At 51.4% G+C, this 16783-nt stretch overlaps 1 protein-coding gene across 2 annotated transcripts in view; it reads right to left on the reverse strand.

Moving 5' to 3' along the window:
* The window catches only part of SLC38A3 (solute carrier family 38 member 3), a 119831-nt gene extending 105330 nt beyond the window's left edge, over window positions 1-14501 (reverse strand). Inside the window, exons 1-2 of one of the 2 annotated variants that reach the window (XM_073645177.1) lie at window positions 14420-14501; window positions 5521-5699 (exon numbers count right to left, since the gene is read on the reverse strand). The gene's annotated coding sequence lies outside the window, so the exon portion shown is untranslated. Of the gene's footprint in view, window positions 1-4437; window positions 4597-5520; window positions 5700-14419 lie in introns of those variants that run through there. The other variant, XM_073645175.1, reaches the window with a different exon arrangement.
* Between the last annotated feature and the right edge of the window lie 2282 nt (window positions 14502-16783).

The following is a 16783-nucleotide window of genomic DNA, read 5'->3' on the forward strand; positions in this document are numbered from 1 at the left end:
TACACCCGTGACAAAAGTAGAGAAACCCCATGAACCTGCAGATGAGAGGGATGGGGAGTGAATACTGGCATCACTTGTACTTTGTGCTTTATTCCAAGATCTCGGTGGCTCATAGCTTTACCTGCTGCCTGCAATGATACAGGTTCGGGTTTATTTCCAGGTTAGACCAGATCTCAAGAAAAGACGACAAAATTACATTTTTCAAATTGTTTTTCATTGGTTTTTAGTAATCTTATAGGAGGACAAAAATATTTTACTTTTATTTCCTTCTAGAATACATGGACATAGAAATACACTTCTATGTACAGATGTATCTCTATGTACCAGTATAATCTGCCTGTGGGATCAGAGCCTGCACTGCAGATTCAAGTATAGAAAATCCTCCTAGTGATGTCAGTGCAGTCTGTGGCGTAGATTTATCTGCTGCCTGCAAGCATAGAGGTTGTGGGTTTGATTCCCAGAACACAAGAAGAAAATTGTTTATTTAATGTAATTGCAGAAATTCATGCTCCGCCCCCAAGGGGGAGGAGCTACAGAGCGATGAAGGGGAGAGAAGAGAGTGAGCGGAAGTCGGGACAAAAGTCCTGACCTAACGGGATTGACCCCTCAAACCGGGACATTGCCGCAGGATCCAGGACAGTTGGGAGCTCTATGTAGGTCACCGCCACACGTTACACAGCTCTATTCAGTAATTATTACATTATGTAGTGGACGTCCGATAATTTTCTGGGACATATCGTCCGTCCTCCCCTCTCTGTGCAATATTCAGTTTCACCCGGACAACAACTAAACTCTTTATCTTCTCACCGCCTGACTGAGCCCTGCGCCTGGCATCACATCTGAAGTTGCGGAAACCGTATCCACAAGAAAAGTGATGTCTTGTCCTTCTGCATTAAATGGAAGAAGCCAAACTGAAGAAGGTGGCAGCCAGAAATTCGGAAGTAACAAGAAAGAACATAAAATGACCACTTGTATGTGCACAGAGCAGGAGGAACTGAATAGTATATACTGCGCAGGAGACGCTGCACAGAAGGAAAGACCAGTGTGAACAAAGCACAGCAATGGACAGTTCAGGAGGTACAGCAATGGACAGCGCAGGAGGTACAGCATGGAACATAAAGTGCAGGAGGTGTCATATAGGGCACAATGAACAGGACATTCAGTGTAGCGGCACTGGGGGCACAGCACAGGAGGCACAGGGCAAGACACTCCGCGCAGCGGCACTGGGTGCACAGCACAGGAGGCACAGGGCAAGACACTCCGCGCAGCGGCACTGGATGCACAGCACAGGAGGCACAGTGCAAGACAATCCGCGCAGCGGCACTGGGTGCACAGCACAAGAGGCACAGTGCAGGACACTCAGCGCAGCGGCACTGGGTGCACAACACAGGAGGCACAGTGCAGGACACTCAGCGCAGCGGCACTGGGTGCACAGCACAAGAGGCACAGTGCAAGACACTCCGCACAGCGGCACTGGATGCACAGCACAGGAGGCACAGTGCAGGACATTCAGCGTAGCGGCACTGGGTGCACAGCACAAGAGGCACAGTGCAAGACACTCCGCACAGCGGCACTGGGTGCACAGCACAGGAGGCACAGTGCAGGACACTCAGCGCAGCGGCACTGGGTGCACAGCACAAGAGGCACAGTGCAAGACACTCCGCACAGCGGCACTGGATGCACAGCACAGGAGGCACAGTGCAGGACATTCAGCGTAGCGGCACTGGGTGCACAGCACAAGAGGCACAGTGCAAGACACTCCGCACAGCGGCACTGGGTGCACAGCACAAGAGGCACAGTGCAAGACACTCAGCGCAGCGGCACTGGGTGCACAGCACAAGAGGCACAGTGCAAGACACTCCGCACAGCGGCACTGGATGCACAGCACAGGAGGCACAGTGCAGGACATTCAGCGCAGCGGCACTGGGTGCACAGCACAAGAGGCACAGTGCAAGACACTCCGCACAGCGGCACTGGGTGCACAGCACAGGAGGCACAGTGCAGGACACTCCGCACAGCGGCACTGGATGCACAGCACAGGAGGCACAGTGCAGGACACTCCGCACAGCGGCACTGGGTGCACAGCACAGGAGGCACAGTGCAGGACACTCCGCACAGCGGCACTGGGTGCACAGCACAGGAGGCACAGCATGGGACATACAGTGCACGAGGTGCCATATAGGGCACACTGAGCAGGACACTCAGAACAGTGGCACTGGATGCGCAGGAGGGACAGTGCACTAGTGTATACAGTGCACAGGAATGGAGGGACAGTGCAGGACGCACAGTGCAGAGCACTCGGAGCAGCGGCACTGGATGCACAGGGCAGGACGTATGGCTGCCATTTCATGTCAAATTCAACAAATATTGGGTTTAGCATGGGGGACTCAAAGACATTTATTTGGTGTTCATATATGAGCCAAAAGTAATAATTAAACCCCAGGTTGAAGGGCCACCTGGGGCCGTTACTGTACACACTGGACACTTAACCACTGAGCCGGCTGCTGCTAATCTCTGGCGCCTGCTGTGAGGTATGAGAACATTACTTTAATATATATGAAATACATAGAAACCCCCAACACGGGATTAACCACTCAGCTCTGCGAACAGAATGGTTGATAACAGAGAGCAGTAAATGATACTGACTACAGTTGACCCTTATTGGTCCCAAAAGACTGACCATCGCGCTGCACAGTGAGTGGGGTAGAGGAGACCCCCCAAACTTATAAAACAAGGGGGATGAGTAAAGATCACACGCTCGAGGAAGCCACTGGTGAGGAAGCTTCCATTACCATTTCTGCACCCTGATTTCCACCCTCCAGTATCTGTTAAACACCCCCGGCATCAGTTCTTAGCCCCCATGTTACTTTATGGAAAGAAGAGAATCACAGGACTCAGTCTGTGGATGAAACATCAAAGCCTTTCCTCCTCACTTGTGCTAATCTCCGCTGCAGATTATTTGCCGCTGATCTCTGCGATTCCGTTAATTACACATCTCCGTCTCTAATATTTCTAATCTCCTTACCGCCGACGCGGCGGGGGGCAGACGTGTACCCGGGGCATTCTGGGATGGGGGGGCAGACGTGTACCCGGGACATTCTGGGATGGGGGGGCAGACGTGTACCCGGGGCATTCTGGGATGGGGGGGCAGACGTGTACCCGGGACATTCTGGGGTGGGGGGGCAGACGTGTACCCGGGACATTCTGGGATGGGGGGGCAGACGTGTACCCGGGGCATTCTGGGATGGGGGGGCAGACGTGTACCCGGGACATTCTGGGGTGGGGGGGCAGACGTGTACCCGGGGCATTCTGGGATGGGGGGGCAGACGTGTACCCGGGGCATTCTGGGATGGGGGGGCAGACGTGTACCCGGGACATTCTGGGGTGGGGGGGCAGACGTGTACCCGGGGCATTCTGGGATGGGGGGGCAGACGTGTACCCGGGGCATTCTGGGGTGGGGGGGCAGACGTGTACCCGGGGCATTCTGGGATGGGGGGGCAGACGTGTACCCGGGACATTCTGGGGTGGGGGGGCAGACGTGTACCCGGGACATTCTGGGATGGGGGGGCAGACGTGTACCCGGGACATTCTGGGATGGGGGGGCAGACGTGTACCCGGGACATTCTGGGATGGGGGGGCAGACGTGTACCCGGGACATTCTGGGGTGGGGGGGCAGACGTGTACTCGGGACATTCTGGGATGGGGGGGCAGACGTGTACCCGGGGCATTCTGGGATGGGGGGGCAGACGTGTACCCGGGACATTCTGGGGTGGGGGGGCAGACGTGTACCCGGGGCATTCTGGGATGGGGGGGCAGACGTGTACCCGGGACATTCTGGGGTGGGGGGGCAGACGTGTACCCGGGACATTCTGGGGTGGGGGGGCAGACGTGTACCCGGGACATTCTGGGATGGGGGGGCAGACGTGTACCCGGGGCATTCTGGGATGGGGGGGCAGACGTGTACCCGGGGCATTCTGGGGCGGGGGGGTAGACGTGTACCCGGGACATTCTGGGGTGGGGGGGCAGACGTGTACCCAGGACATTCTGGGGTGGGGGTCCCCTAAGCCAAACATGGAAGAGCGAGAACGCACAACCAGCACGTCACAGAAGAGGCGCGCTGATCTGACAGATATTGGTCAGAAATCTGTCTATAATCCAAAGAGAATCGTCTCCTCTCGCCCAACTCACAAAACCGATAGTCAGCAAGCGGCGCGACCAATAAACGGAAAAGCTGTGACATTCACACCGAACATCACTGCCAAAAGCACCAAGTATACCCCGAGTGTGACAGTGTACAGGACGATCCCCAGCCTGACCGCCGTACATAGGCTGCGATGTGCTGCACTCGCTGATCACGCTCTCTCTGTACAGCTGTCCATTCCCATCACCACGGTGTGCTCCTGCTGTACACTCCGGGCACAGGCTGACTCTACTCACATGTAGTGTCCTGGAGAGCGAGTGAGGCTGTTGGCAAAGACCGGGCTCCGGAGGCTAGTTGTGGAGGCTGGGGCTCAGTCGGGTGGCAGTGTGTAGAGTCTGAGGGTGGCACACTCACTGACAGCATTTAAAGCTCCAGCACAGAGAGTCCGGGGGCCGCAGAGTTAATGATTGCTGGCTCCACCCACTGGGAGGGGAGAGGGGGGGGGTCATTAGTTACTTTGTATCTGAAGAACAACTCTGTGCCTCCAACCATCACTCTAAAGACTCCCGAAATATGGAGAGAGGATACAGCTATATACAGAGGCGACCAAAAGTTTTTTTTAAAGTGTGATTCCTTCTGTCCGGTTGTTGTGATGTTGTGAGGAATTGGAAGTGCATGAAGTTGTCATCATCCAAGACCTTAATTTTACCCACAATGCTTTTGGATATAAGTCTGGTCATTTAATTAAAGAAAGCTGACGGCCAAAAGTTTTGCCTCTACTATTTATTGATCACAACATAGAGAGTTATTCATTGTACAATGCCATAACTTAGTATTTTGTAGCAGAACCTCTTGATTTAATTCCTGCGCCGCACCGAAGGGGCATTGAAGCCTCCGGGGTATTCAGGACGTCTTGAGGGATCTTGCTCTATTCCACTTGCAAATCTTCAGACAATTCATCTTTATTGCTGTGGGTACAGGCCCCAACTTGTCTCCCTAACTCACCCCAGAGGTGATCTATAGGGTGTAAATCAGGTGATTGGCTCGGCCATTGCAGCAGAACATTTTTCTTTGCTCGTCAATTTGTGACTAAATTGGATGTGTGCTTAGGATCATTTCCACCCCCTGCCTACCTTGGTTTTACCATGTGGCAGCATTACATTCTCCAGTATATCCTTGTACAAGGTAGCATTCATATTTCCATCAATTCTATGCAGAGGGCTAATGGCAGATGCAGAAAAGAACCCAAACCATGACATTGCCTCCACCATGCTTCACTGTAGGTGTTTGGTACCTTAAATCATTACGTTTTAGGAATTACGGCTCTTTAATATGGAGCTGCCTGTTTTTCAAGGGACCAAAAGTAATTGGACAATTACCTCAGAAGCTCTTTAATGGGCGTCATGGGCTTTTCCCTCGTTAATCCATCATCAATAAGTCAGGTAAATGATCTGGAGCTGATTCCAGGTGCGGCATTTGCATTTGGAAGCTGTTGCTGTGAACCCACAACATGCAATCAGAGGAGCTCTCAATGGAGGAGAAACCGACCATCATTAGGCTGAAAAAAAAGAAGAAATCCATCAGAGAGCATTAGAAATGTTGAGCGGCTAAAACAACAGTTTGGTACATTCTGCAAAAAAAAAAAAAACGCCCTGGTGAGATTGGGAACTCAGAAAGGCCCGAACATCCCACAACGGTGGTGGATGATCACAGAATCATACCCATGGTGAAGAAACCCCCCTTCACAACATCCACCTAAGTGAAGACCAATCTCCAGGAAGTCGGGGTCTCACTATCTAAGTCTACAATAAAGAGAAGGCGTCATGAGAGCAAATACCGAGTGGTCACCACAAGTCTATACTTCAATTGCATCTCAGTTGTTTAATTTTAAATAAAAAATAGTGACCTGCAGAGCTGAAATCATGAAGATTCGGTCACTGGCCAAAGACTTCTGGACCTAACTGTACATATACAGTACAGACCAAAAGTTTGGACACACCTTCTCATTTAAAGATTTTTCAGTATTTTCATGACTATGAAAATTGTACATTCACACTGAAGGCATCAAAACTATGAATTACCACATGTGGAATTATATACTTAACAAAAAAGTGTGAAACAACTGAAAATATGTCTTATATTCTAGGGTCTTCACAGTAGCCACCTTTTGCTTTGATGACGGCTTTGCACACTCTTGGCATTTTCTTGATGAGCTTCTAGAGGTAGTCACCGGAAATGGTTTTCACTTCACAGGTGTACCCTGTCAGGTTTAATAAGTGGGATTTCTTGCCTTATAAATGGGGTTGGGACCATCAGTTGTGTTGTGCAGAAGTCAGGTGGATACACAGCTGATAGTCCTACTGAATAGACTGTTAGAATTTGTATTATGGCAAGAAAAAAGCAGCTAAGTAAAGAAAAACGAGTGGCCATCATTACTTTAAGAAATTAAGGTCAGTCAGTCCAAAAAATTGGGAAAACTTTGAAAGTGTCCCCAAGTGCAGTTGCAAAAACCATCAAGCTCTATTAAGAAACGGGCTCACATGAGGACCGCCCCAGGAAAGGAAGACCAAGAGTCACCTCTGCTTCTGAGGATAAGTTTATCCGAGTCACCAGCCTCAGAAATCGCAGGTTAACAGCAGCTCAGATTAGAGACCAGGTCAATGCCACACAGAGTTCTAGCAGCAGACACATCTCTACAACAACTGTTAAGAGGAGACTTTGTGCAGCAGGCCTTCATGGTAAAATAGCTGCTAGGAAACCACTGCTAAGGACAAGCAACAAGCAGAAGAGACTTGTTTGGGCTAAAGAACACAAGGAATGGACATTAGACCAGTGGAAATCTGTGCTTTGGTCTGATGAGTCCAAATTTGAGATCTTTGGTTCCAACCACCGTGTCTTTGTGCGACACAGAAAAGGTGAACGGATGGACTCTACATGCCTGGTTCCCACCGTGAAGCATGGAGGAGGAGGTGTGATGGTGTGGGGGGCTTTGCTGGTGACACTGTTGGGGATTTATTTAAAATTGAAGGCATACTGAACCAGCATGGCTACCACAGCATCTTGCAGCGGCATGCTATTCCATCCGGTTTGCGTTTAGTTAGACCATCATTTATTTTTCAACAGGAAAATGACCCCAAACACCTCCAGGCTGTGTAAGGGCTATTTGACCAAGAAGGAGAGTGATGGGGGGCTACGCCAGATGACCTGGCCTCCACAGTCACCAGACCTGAACCCAATCGAGATGGTTTGGGGTGAGCTGGACCGCAGAGTGAGGGCAAAAGGGCCAACAAGTGCTAAGCATCTCTGGGAACTCCTTCAAGATTGTTGGAAGACCATTTCCGGTGACTACCTCTTGAAGCTCATCAAGAGAATGCCAAGAGTGTGCAAAGCAGTCATCAAAGCAAAAGGTGGCTACTGTGAATAACCTAGAATATAAGACATATTTTCATTTGTTTCACACTTTTTCATTAACTATGTAATTCCACATGTGTTAATTCATAGTTTTTGTAGTATTGGCATCTCTGCCCCTTGACAGGCAGAGACGCCGTCCCCCTTACCGCCGCGCTCCTGGCCCGGCATCTTCCGGCTCTCCAGCTGCTGCCGGCGCGTGCAGCTTCCCGGGCACTGTGCTTAGGGCACGCTCCCTCCCTCTTAAAGGGGCCGCGCGCGCCGTCCTAAGGAGTCCACGGCCAATGGCCGGAGGACTTCTCATATAAAAGGCACCTCCTCCAAAATGGAGGTGCCCGTGCAAGGTTTTAGCTCTGTGTACTAACTCTGCTTCAGCCCTCAGGTCCCGCTACTAGTCTGACTACCAGTCCAGTCCGCCAGCCTGACTACCAGTCCAGTCCGCCAGCCTGACTACCAGACCTGTCCGCCAGCCTGACTACCAGTCCAGTCCGCCGCCCTGACTACCAGTACAGTCCGCCAGCCTGACTACCAGTCCAGTCCGCCAGCCTGACTACCAGTCCAGCCCGATAGTCTGCTTACAGCCCAACTCGCCAGTCAGTCTATGGCCTTGGCCAGTCCGCTTATCCGGAGCCTTTACCTGCTACCTGTCTCCGCCAGCCAAGTATACTCTCCAGCCCGACGGTCTGCCTACGGTCCAAACCCGCCAGTCTGTCTATGGGCCAGGCTTGCCTGCCTACCCGGAGAACGTACCAGTTACCTGCCGTGCCTACCAGCCAGCCTACCTGGAGGCTCCTGCCAGTTACCCGTGTTGTCTGCCAGTCCGTCTACCTGGATCACCCGTCAGCCTGCCTGCCGTGCTCATCTGCTGTACCGGTCAGTCCATGCCTTCTGACCCGTGGGAGTCACCTGCTCTCATACAAGGACTGGTCCAGAGTAGCACCTGGTCCCTCCGCTCGCTCCTTCCCTGGTTCACGGAGTCGATTGAGCCGCCGTGCGACCTTGGTCAGTCCGAGTTGATACCTAGTTACGCCCCTCTAGTCCCTCCTTGCACCGCAGCACAGAGGTTCCACCACCTGGATTTGTAACAGTTTGCACGGGCCATGGAACCCGGTGGCCCCCAGGCTCCTTCGCTTGCTGACCTGTACCAGGAGGTTTCTCGTCAGAGATCCCAACAGGAAACCATCCTGACCTAACTGCGGTCTGTCAACTCTCGCCTGGACACGCTGTCTGTTCCACCTGTGTCCGCCTCGAACTGAGCGGCACCCGCTCCGGCGGCGCCTCTGCCTACCAGTGCCACGGCATCCAGCTCTGGACCCCGGCTCTCTGCGCCTCCTCGTTTTGGGGGTGACCCCGTCTTATGTCGGGGTTTTCTGAACCAGTGCACGCTGCACTTTGAACTACTGGCACATCAGTTTCCCTCCGACCGGGCCAAGGTGGCGTTCATCATGTCTCACCTCACTGGGGAAGCATTGGCATGGCTAAACCTCTATGGGAGAGCGGGGATCCCCTGGTGTCCGATCTTCCAGCTTTCCTCACTGCCTTCCGGAAGGTCTTTGATGAGCCCGGACGAAGGACTTCTACTGCCTCCTCATTGCTCCTTCTCCGCCAAGGGAGTCTCACCGTGGGCCAGTATGCCATACAATTCCGTACCCTCGCTTCTGAGCGTGCCTGGAACAACGAGGCCCTGGTGTCCACCTTCTGGGAGGGTCTTTCCGGACAGATCAAGGACGAGAAGAGAAGATTTCCTCGTCTTGCTCCTGTTTTCCAGAAACCTGCCGCCCAGCCAGCAACTCCCCGGGCACGCTCGCCTGAACCCATGCAGATCGACCAGACCAAGATGGTCAAGTCTCGCCAAGAAACACGCCGAGCCGAGGGGAGCAGTTTCTACTGTGGTAGTAAGGAGCATCTGATCCATTCCTGTCCGGTGAAGCCGGGAAACTCCAGTGTCTAGGACCGCTCGGAGAGGTCGTCCTAGGCAAGAGTAAATCCTCTCCGTTCTTGACTTTATCCGTTTCTATATCCTGTGGAGAGAACCGCTTCTTTGAAACCGCCCACCTGGATTCCGGAGCCGCTGGGAATCTCATTTCTCAGTCCCTTGTAGAGAAGTATCAGATTTCCACCAAACCTCTGGCTGAACCATTGGCAGTCGCTTCCGTGGATGGAAGACTCCTTCCGGTGACCATCTTGCTCGTCACAGAGCCTGTAACCCTTCAGGTGGGAATGCTGCACTCGGAGAGGATCTCCTTCCATGTGCTATCCGGACTCTCTCACTCCCTTTTGCTAGGTCTACCATGGCTACAGAGACATGAACCCGTTCTGAATTGGCGATCCGGTGAGGTGCTCCATTGGGGGCAGGATTGCCATGAGACCTGCCTGGATCCGGTTCGCCCGGCTCGACCTCCGTCTACTCCGGCTAATTTACCTGGTCTACCGGCACCTTGCTGGTCCTATGCAGATGTCTTCGACAAGAAGGAAGCAGAGACACTGCCACCTCAAAGACCATATGATTGCCCTATCGACCAGGTACCAGGTGCCTATCCACCCCGTGGGCGTATCTACCCCTTGTCGCTGGCCGAAACCCGGGCCATGTCTGTGTATATCGAAGAAAATCTGGCTAGGGGATTCATCCGGAAATCTACCTCCCTGGCAGGAGCAGGATTCTTCTTCGTAAAAAAGAAAGACGGTTCACTACGCCCCTGTATCGATTATAGAGGACTCAACCAGATTACTATCAAAAACAAATACCCCCTGCCGCTCATCTCAAGAGCTGTTCGACCGCCTTAAAGGGGCAAAGATCTTCACCAAGCTCGATCTTCGTGGGGCGTATAACTTGGTCCGGATCCGCCAAGGAGACGAGTGGAAGACGGCATTCAATACCCGGGACGGCCACTATGAATACCGTGTGATGCCCTTCGGCCTCTGTAATGCTCCAGCCGTCTTCCAAGAACTAGTTAACGACATCTTCCGTGACCTCTTATATTCATGTGTGGTGGTGTACCTGGACGACATCTTGGTCTTCTCTCCGGATCTACCCACACACCAGAGGGATGTTCGTCAGGTCCTGCTTAGGCTCAGGCAGAATCACCTATACGCAAAATTTGAGAAATGCCTCCTCGAGCAGACCTCTCTTCCGTTCCTGGGCTATGTTATCTCTAAGACTGGTCTATGGATAGACCCTGAGAAGGTCTCTGCCGTCTTAAAGTGGCCCCGACCGGAGGGGTTGAAGGCGATTCAGCGATTCCTGGGCTTCGCTAACTATTACCGCCTCTTCATCCCACATTTCTCTTCCCGGACTGCACCCATCTCTGTGCTCACCTGTAAGGGAGCAAATCCTAAGGAATAGACGTCCGAAGCGGAGGAGTCCTTCCTCTCCTTAAAACAAGCCTTCTCTTCTGCCCCGGTGCTGCACCGTCCGGATTGCAACAAACAGTTCTTTCTGGAAGTTGATGCTTCCTCTTCCGGAGCCGGAGCGGTGCTCACCCAGAAATCTAAGTCCGGGAGAATGGTAACCTGCGGCTTCTTCTCCAAGCTCTTCTCCTCGTCCGAGCGCAACTACTCCATAGGAGACCGAGAACTGCTAGCCATCAAATTGGCGCTGGAGGAGTGGCGTTACCTGCTAGAGGGGGCTCTGCACCCGGTGGTCATCTACACTGAACACAAAAACCTGGCATATCTACAAAATGCCCAAAGACTCAATCCGCGTCAGGCCCCGTGGTCTTTGTTCTTCGCCCGTTTCAACTTTACCCTTCATTACCGCCCTGCGGACAAGAACGTTAAAGCCGAAGCTTTGTCCCGATCCTTCCTGTCTTCCGATCAAGAGGAGGAGCCTATTCATAGCGATCCCTCCAAAGTAATGAATGTCGCTCCCTTGGACCTGTCTCGTCTCCCCCCCGGTAAGACGTTCGTAGCGGTTCCGGATCGTAAGAAGGTTCTTCACTGGGGTCATTCATCTAAACTAGCCGGCCATGCTGGCCAGAGGAAGACCTTCCTGCTCATTACCCGGCATTACTGGTGGCCTTCCCTGCGCAAGGATGTGGTAGACTTCGTCACGGCCTGTTCATCGTGTGCCCGCAACAAGGTTCCCAGACATCTTCCAGCCGACCGTCTCCTGCCTCTTCCCGTACTTGCTGACCCGTGGCAACACATTGCTATGGACTTTATTACTGATCTCCCTGTTTCGATTGTACTGTCATTTGGGTGGTCGCTGACCGCTTTTCTAAAATGGCCCACTTTATCCCTCTGCCTGGTCTCCCGTCCACATCTGTGCTGGCTAAGGACTTCATCCATCACATCTTTCGTCTCCACGGCCTACCCCTCCACATTGTGTCTGATCGAGGGGCCCAGTTCACTTCGCGCTTCTGGAGAGCTACGTGTAAGCTGCTGGATGTCACCCTGGATTTCTCCTCCGCTTATCATCCTCAGTCCAATGGCCAAGTGGAATGTATCAACCAGATCCTTACCAGCTTCCTCCGGCACTTTGTCAATGCTCACCATATCGATTGGGCCTACCATGGGCCGAGTTCTCCTATAACAACCATGAGAGCGAATCTTCTTCCAAGTCCCCGTTCTTTGTGGTCTACGGTCAACACCGTTAGATTCCGTTTCCCGTCTCCGCTTCAGTGGACAATCCTGCCGCAGAGTCTCTGGTCAGCGAATTTTCCACCATTTGGTAGGACACTAGATCCGCACTTCTTCAATCCTCCGAGCGGATGAAGAAACATGCCGACTAGAGACGTCTGGACCCACCTCAATTCTGTCCGGGAGACAAGGTTTGGCTCTCCTCCAAACATGTTCGTCTCAAAATACCCTCCTATAAGTTGGGTCCACGGTTTATCAGTCCATTTGAAGTCCTCAAGCAAATCAGTCCAGTGGCCTACAAGTTAAAACTCCCGGCCACCTTACGGATTCCCAACTCCTTGCACGTATCTCTCCTCAAACCGGTTGTTCTTAATTCTTTTTCCGACGGTCCAGGTACCTCCCCAGCTCCAGTCTCCGCTGAGGACTTCTATGAGGTAGAGAACATTCTGGCCACCAAGAGGGTAAGAGGAAAAACCTTTTCTCTGGTGGATTGGAAGGGGTTTGGCCCAGAGGAGAGAACTTGGGAACCCAGGGAGAACATCCACGCCCTGCTTCTTCTTAAAATATTCTGTAGTATCGGCGTCTCTGCCCCTTGACACGCAGAGACGCCGCCCCCCTTACCGCCGCGCTCCTGGCCCGGCGCCTTCCGGCTCTCCTGCTGCAGCTGCCGGCGCCCGCAGCTTCCCGGGCACTGTGCTTAGGGCGCGAGCAAGCGCGCTCCAGCCCTCTTAAAGGGGCCGCGCGCACCGTCCTAAGGAGTCCCCGGCCAATGGCCGGAGGACTTCTCATATAAAAGGCACCTCCTCCAAAATGGAGGTGCCCGTGCAATGTTGCAGCTCTGTGTACTAACTCTGCTTCAGCCCTCAGGTCCTGCTACTAGTCTGACTACCAGTCCAGTCCGCCAGCCTAACTACCAGTCCAGTCCGCCAGCCTGACTACCAGTCCTGTCCGCCAGCCTGACTACCAGTCCAGTCAACAGCCTGACTAGCAGTCCAGTCCGCCAGCCTGACTACCAGTCCAGTCCGCCAGCCTGACTCCCAGTCCAGCCCGACAGTCTGCTTACAGCCCAGCCCGCCAGTCAGTCTATGGGCTTGGCCAGTCCGCTTATCCGGAGCCTTTACCTGCTACTTGTCTCCGCCAGCCAAGTACACTCTCCAGCCCGACGGTCTGCCTACGGTCCAAACCCGCCAGTCTGTCTATGGGCCAGGCTTGCCTGCCTACCCGGAGAAAGTACCAGTTACCTGCCGTGCCTACGAGCCAGCCTACCTGGAGGCTCCTGCCAGTTACCCGTGTTGTCTGCCAGTCCGTCTACCCGGATCACCCGTCAGCCTGCCTGCCGTGCTCATCTGCTGTACCGGTCAGTCCCTGCCTTCTGACCCGTGGGAGTCACCTGCTCTCATACAAGGACTGGTCCAGAGTAGCACCTGGTCCCTCCGCTCGGTCCTTCCCTGGTTCACGGAGTCGATTGAGCCGCCATGCGACCTTGGTCAGTCCGAGTTGATACCTAGTTACGCCCCTCTGGTCCCTCCTTGCACCGCAGCACAGAGGTTCCACCACCCGGATTCGTAACAGTTTTGACGCCTTCAGTGTGAATGTACAATTTACATAGTCATGAAAATACAGAAAAATCTTTAAATGAGAAGGTGTGTCCAAACTTTTGGTCTGTACTGTCTACACACACAAAACATATAGAGACTAAATATTGTATACACACGTGGACAAAATTGTTGGTCCCTTCTCTTAAAGTAAGAAAACCCCACAATGGTCACTGAAATAACTTGAAACTGTAGAAAGTAATTTGAAGTTACATTTTCTCAATATCAATAATGAGAATCAGACGTTGTGAATTGTTGTTCAACAGAAAAAATAAAAAAAACTCATATAAACAAACGAAAATGGTCTTGACACAAATGATGATTTCCCTAGAAAAGATTGAAATAATGTGACCCTGGGGACCGGTTAAACTAAGAAGTGTTCTATAATTAGCATCACAGGAGTCTACAAACTTGTAATCAGTCATTGACTATTCGCAGGGTGAAAAGTAGTCACTGTGCTGTTTGTTATCATGGAGCAGAGAAAGCTGAGGAGAGAGTCGTCTCAGATTAGAAAGAAAATGATACAGGTAAAGGCTATAAGATGTCTCCAGCAGCCGGATGTTCCTGTTACTACAACTGCTCATATTATTCAGAATTTTAAGGTCTATGGAGCTGCAGACGACCTCCCTGGACCATAAGAGGAAAACTGATGACAAAATGAATACGAATGGGAACCACAGAGTCCAGAACAACTTACAAAGAGATTAGAGGTGAACTCCAAGGTCCATCAGTGTCGGGTCGTACCATCCCTCACCGTCTTGGTCAAAGTGGACTTCATGGAAGAAGACTGAGGAGGAAACCACTGAAAGCAAATCACAAAAAAGTCAGACTGGTGGCTGCATATTGACAGCCACAAAGCTTCTGGAGAACGTCCTGTGGACGGAGGAGACAAAACTGGAGCAGTCGGGAGAAGGAGACTTCACACCAGGGACACGAGGTGCCGAGAAAATATACTCAAAAAGAGTTACACAAATTGTTTGTTTGCAGCGATTGTCTCAAAAGGTTGTGCAACAAAATATTAAGCTAAGGAACCATCATTTTTATCCAGGCAAGGTCATTAGTTTTTTTGGTTTTTTCTTTTATGTTGAAGAAGCAAAGTCTGATCCTCACTATTGAAATTCAGGAACTTGGGTTAGGCGGGACGGGCCACCCCCCAACCCCCCCCCCACCCTCGGGTCCCCGCTATGTGTTCACCCCAACCGCTGATTAGCCCGAACAATGGAGAACAATCAATGTGTGGATAAAAAAAGAGAACGCAAACAAAACCTGGAGCCTGAGTCTTATCCGCAGTCATTGTGCTGCAGTACATGTCATATATGGACCCTGAGAGCTAATCATGGGGCCACACATGTCACCTGGGAAATAAGCAAGGTGGAGGAAAAACATCCTCTTTAAGAGTCCTCAGTATACAGCTTGTGCTTTGTCCTGCAGGAGGCGCTGTTCTACACAAGGACATTAGATGTTGGATGGCTCCTAGAGATTGCAGTATATCAGATACAGTGGGGAGAATAAGTATTTGATACACTGCCGATTTTGCAAGTTTTCCCACCTATGAAGAATGGAGAGGTCTGTAATTTTTATTGTAGGTACATCCAGGTAAATCCAGAAAATCACATTATATGATTTTTACATGATTAATTTGCATTTTATTGCATGAAATAAGTATTTGATCACCGACCAACCAGAAAGAATTCTGTCTCTCACAGACCTGTTAGCTTTTCTGTAAGAAGCCTCCTACTCTGCACTCATTACCTGTATTAATTATTAATTGCACCTGTTTGAACTCGTTACCTGTATAAAAGACACCTGTCCACACAATCAATCACACTCAAACCTCTCCACCATGGCCAAGACAAAAGAGCTGTCTAAGGACACCAGGGACAAAGTTGTAGACCTGCACAAGGCTGGGATGGGCTACAGGACAACAGGCAGCAGCTTGGTGAGAAGGCAACAACTGTTGGTGCAATTATTAGAAAATGGAAGAAACACAAGGTGACGGTCAATCTTCCTCGGTCTGGGGCTCCATGGAGGATCTCGTCTCGTGGGGTAAGGATGATTCTGAGAAAGGTCAGGAATCAGCCCAGAACTACACGGGAGGACCTGGTCAATGACCTGAAGAGAGCTGGGACCAGAGACCTCAAACATTACCGCTAGCAACACACTAAACCGTCATGGATTAAAATCCTGCAGGGCACGCAAGGTCCCCCTGCTCTCGCCAGCACATGTCCAGGCTCGTATGAAGTTCACAAATGACCATCTGGATGATGCAGAAGAGGCATGGGAGAAGGTCATGTGGTCAGAAGAGACCAAAATAGAACTTTTTGGCATCAAGGCCCCTCGCTGTGTTTGGAGGAAGAAGAATACAACCCCAAGAACACCATCCCAATCGTGAAGCATGGTGGGGGAAACATCATGCTTTGTGGGTGCTTTTCTGCAAAGGGGACAGGACAACTGCACGGTATTGAAGGGAGGATGGATGGGGTCATGTACCGCGAGATTCTGGCCAACAACCTCCTTCCCTCAGTAAGAACATTGAAGATGGGTTGTGGCTGGGTCTTCCAGCATGACAATGACCTGAAACACACAGCCAGGGCAACTAAGGAGCGGCTCCGTAAGAAGCATTTCAAGGTCCTGGAGTGGCCTAGCCAGTCTCCAGACCTGAACCCAATAGAAAATCTTTGGAGGGAGCTGAAACTCAATGTTACCCAGCGACACCCCCGAAACCTGAAAGATCTGGAAAAGATCTGTATGGAGGAGGGGGCCAAAATCCCTGCTGCAGTGTGTGCAAACCTGGTCAAGAGCTACAGGAAACGTCTGACCTCTGTAATTGTAACAAAGGTTTCTGCACCAAATATTAAGTTCTGTTTTTCTACTGTATCAAATACTTATTTCATGCAATAAAATGCAAATTAATTATGTAACAATCCTACAATGGGATTTTATGGATTATTTTTACGTTCTGTCTCTCACAGGTGAAGTGACCTACGATAAAAATTACAGATCTCTCCATTCTCTGTAGGTGGAAAACTGCAAAATCAGCCGAGAATCAAATACTTATTTT

Source organism: Phyllobates terribilis, unplaced genomic scaffold, assembly GCF_046119375.1.
Source record: "Phyllobates terribilis strain yellow unplaced genomic scaffold, ASM4611937v1 Scaffold_8__6_contigs__length_399053987, whole genome shotgun sequence".
NCBI classification, from domain to species: Eukaryota; Metazoa; Chordata; class Amphibia; order Anura; family Dendrobatidae; genus Phyllobates; species Phyllobates terribilis.